This window comes from Acyrthosiphon pisum, chromosome A1 (assembly GCF_005508785.2).
Source record: "Acyrthosiphon pisum isolate AL4f chromosome A1, pea_aphid_22Mar2018_4r6ur, whole genome shotgun sequence".
Classification (NCBI taxonomy): Eukaryota; Metazoa; Arthropoda; class Insecta; order Hemiptera; family Aphididae; genus Acyrthosiphon; species Acyrthosiphon pisum.
This window is the reverse complement of record NC_042494.1, coordinates 67,045,986-67,050,744: the sequence shown is the minus strand read 5'-3', so window position 1 is coordinate 67,050,744 and position 4,759 is coordinate 67,045,986.

Below are 4,759 nucleotides of genomic sequence, written 5' to 3'. Positions count from 1 at the left end.
TGGATAACATAATTTGGGTATATTTATATATTTTATAAGTGTAAATTAGGTATATATTATGCGAGTTGAAATTATAAATGTTTTTAATAAAATTAATAATTTTAAATTACAAATTGACAATTGTTATGTTTTAATGTAATATAACTTATAATATATATGAAGGTCATGTATTCATGTTAACGTATTATGACATTCAATCGCTATCCGATATAAAAAAATATATTTGTTAAATTATTAATTTGATATGAGTATAGTTTAAATTAGTAAATAATAGGAAAGTAAAAGTAAAACAGTATACAGTGTAAATTATTAAAATAGTTCAATAAAATAGTTTTTATAATAAAGTATAAATTATAAATTAGAAAGACACATTAACTATTTCTGTGATTTACATACTAATTAAAAAAACATTGATTAACTTTTTTTAAACTGAGTTAAGTTAATATTTTTTTCTATATTAACTTTTAATTTATCGATCTTATGTCTTCTTAACTTAACTTAACTTGAGTTAATTATTATCATTAACTTGCCCACCTTTGCACATACCCAATACATATTATACAATATATAGGAACCTAAAATATATAGGTTATATTAAAATATTTAATTTATATTATTCTTGTTCGGGTAACGATTTATATCATAGTTTAATATGTCCATATAATATTATATATTGTATGTTGTAAACTATGTTATTTTAAAACATAGTTCTACGTCAAAAAATATTATTAAATTCTAGTTTTTTTCATACAACCTTTAAAGAAAAAAAAATAGTAAGTTATCAGTAATCGGTATATCAGAAATATAAAACAATTATGTAAGCGAGAGTTCGGCACTATCGAACCAATGCATTACGTAACACTATATTTATAACGAACATTATTTTTATTTAACGACCGGCAAATGTCATTTTTTACATTTTTTTTTTAAATTATAACAAATAATAATTCACATACGTGTATCTTGTCAGATAGATAGGTTTGTGATCACTGGTAATTTTTTGTTTTAGATTCTGAGTGAAACGCTGTATTGGTATTACAATGATGATGATTGTATTATTTTTTGTCATTATCTTTAGGAGCAATACAAATGCTTAAATCTTCAACTTATATTTACTGGTAGCAAAATGGAACTATTATTACTTTTTTTTTTTTTTTGGGGGGGGGGGGATGCGTTTTTTTTTCTTTTTGCGTGTATAACTGTATGAGTACGCGGTTTATAGTACAGTACCTATACATGCATTTATTTTCAACTTCAATATTTTAGATTCTGAGTGGAGCAATGAATGTATTGATTTTACAATGATGTGGGTTTTTTTTTTGTATCTGTGTAGGTACACGATAAGTAGTCGAAATAATGCTTCAGTCTTAAACTTCAGTATCTTGTTCGATGGGAAAGTGAATATTGTTGGTGCATTGGGGAACTAAAAAACAAAAGAAATATTAAAGAAAAACGGGAATTTTTACGGAAAATCGATTTTTAACAAAATTGACTTTGGTTTTTGGTGAAACTTTAAAACAAACTGTAGATACATACAATTTTCATTGGTTATTTACATTTGAATTTTCTATACACGATACAATTTTCAAAATATTTTGATTTGTTTTGAACTGTTTAGGGACATATTCAGTTTCCTATTTAATTAGTTTTTTTTTCTATTAATATCAATAAAACTTTATTTGTTGGTTAAAAATACTTGAACATTTAATACAAGGCTCCTACTATATTGTTACAATGACATTTGAAGAATATTAAAAATCCTTAGCCACAGTTTTTTTTTTATAAGCATTTAAAATTCAAAAATTGACAAAATATGGAAAACTCACGAAAATTAGCAAATTATTTTGAGTTAAGAATTCATAAAAATTTTTCTTTTTAAATCTAAGATTTTAAAATGTAATACAAGGTTGCTTATAAGATTTTATACCTTTATTAAAAAAATGTCTTTAAGAAAGTCAAATTAAATTTTTATTAGCGTTTGAAATTCAAATTTTTATAACATTGGATTTCACATGTAGTGATTTTCTTATTTTGTTGTAATTCAAAAACGAATAACTGTAGATACATGAAAATTTCACTTAATGTTTATTTCATCAATTTTTATACTTGATACAATTTTCAAAATATTTTTACTTGTTTTGAGCAGTTTACGGACAATATCATATTTCAATTTTTTTATTTTTTTGTTTTCTATGAATATCAATAAAATTTTATCTGTTAGACCAAAAAGTAAAAAAAAAAAAATGCTCCTGATATAATTTTTACAATACCAGTTGAAAAATATTAAATATACATAAGTACAATTTTTTTTTATGAGCATTTAAAGATCGCATTTTGACAAAATTTATCAAATTTAAAATTGAATAATTATTTTGTAGTTAAAAATGTATAAAATATTCAAATTTTATATCTAAGGATTCAAAATTTAAAACAAGATTCCACGTAAGTAGTTAATTCTGTTACCAAAAAATCTAAAAAATACATTAACACAATTTATTTTTATAGTCAATTTAAGTCCAAATTTGGACAAAATTACATTTTAAAAAACCTAGAATAACTATTTTAGTTATTTTGTTGTGATTGTATAGTATTATTCGTGGATACTTGAAACTTCTAAAGTATACCATTATAATATATCTATGATAGTATCACGGTTTGTTTTGATGTATAACATGTTATAAGTATCTGATGGATATTGTGATATGATTAATTTGGAATTTATTATAAGTACCTATTATAGGTCAATTTAGTTTTTTATTACCATAGATAAGTAAGTAATATGTCTTATACCGAGACTGACATACCGTCTCCGCTCAGAATCGTTTTTCTTATACAGTGATATTATATCATTGAATTCAAATTTAATACCATCTATTATACAGTGACACACTTGTAGCCTGCACACAGCGAAGCGACATCAACTTGCCCACCTTTTTTTCTAACTAAAAGTCCCTACTAAAATCGTTATTCTTTGTTTAAATATCCAATTTCATCAAAATACAAACTTCAAATGTCTATCTAAACTGAAGGGAAAAAATTACTGTACTATATACCGTAAATCTGTAAATTATTGTAATATACACATTTATTATAATATATATTATATAGTATAATAATTTATTATAATTTGTTAAGGGAGTCAACCGTGTTTTAAGGAAAATCACATAGGCAATTTAACATGACGGTATTAAAATGTATACCGTTACGTATTTATCCGGAATCCAAAAACTAAAAAGCCAAGTACTTCTCCGGAATGTATTGTATACTGCCTATATTTAACCCCTTGAAAAATGACAGAGAACTGGAGAGAAATTTTATAGCTTTGTCCTTTTCCCGTTGCCACGACCATGTTTGGCCTAAAGGGCATCATATTTTGCCCCCCTCCCCCCCCCCAAAAAAAAATGTATTTCTTAAAATTTAAGGTAGAACTACTATTTTATGGCATAAATGGTGTTTCACTCCCAAGCGATTTTGAGTATTTTTCAATCAGAATAAAATTTGTCGGCCAGATTGATTTAAAATGTATAACCTTTTGAAATCCGTGAGTTTGCGTATTCTGCCTGGGTCTGGGAATTTATGTTTTTATTAAATTAATTTATTAACAATGAAATAAAAAGTAAGTAAGTACGATAAGTTATTTCTAATTCCACCAAAATATGAAGGATAAAAAGACTCATATTATATACAAAACAAATCTGTCTGTTAGCAACATTTTGGATAGTAATAATTCTCCGATTTTCGATATCATACCGATATAGTCTATATTATCTAGGAAAAATTACTCGACCAAGAAATACCCATGGAAAAAATGCCCGGTACAAAATACCCGAGGAAATAATACCCGAAAGAAAAATACTTGAAAAATAATAATAATTATATACCTACATCTTTATAGGTATATACAATATACATTGAAAATAAATGTATACATTCATATTTGATATTATATTGAGTAAATGTAAAAATTGAATACCTATATTAAGTTATGTAAAATAATATTTATTATAATAATATAATAATAATTCGACACCTTTTATAAAATAATATATGTCAGTCAATAATTATTAATATCATAATAAAAAAATTCAAAAACATGTACTAATATATTGAGCAACTAATATAAAATAATTATAAATATAGTATATTACAATAAATATAAGGCTGCAAAATATAAAAAAATTATACAATAAAGTAAAGCGTAAATATACAATTTTGAAAAATAAAATTTGAAAAAGTCAATACTTTTTGAAATAATGAGCGCTGTTTGATAAAATAATCACCTTGTTTTTGCTTCACAAAATGCCTCGATATCACAGGTCAACATTTGCTTGTTTCTCTCTCTTGTTTTCCTTCTGATATTTTTCGGCTATTTATTATTCGAACTACTGTTATTTACTTTTTATTTTGTATTTTTGTACATATTTTCAACAATTTTAATATTCAATATTCAACGTTAATAGGCAATACTCTAAATATAGCATATTAATGATATTCTTGTTTTATCATTAGATATATTATAATTAAAACGGTTATTTTGTTTTTAATCATGTTTTTAAATATATCATTATTATATTTTAATATCGGAATGATAAATGTAATCGATGCTTGTGCTTATAATTGGAAAATTAGTAAGAACAGCGAAAATGTGATATGATATACGGAGTTGGTTTTACCGATACAAAATATTCATGGTTCTATAAATGCCAATGTTGTAATTTTTATCAAAAAGATTTAGATGATAATATAGAAAATTGGGATA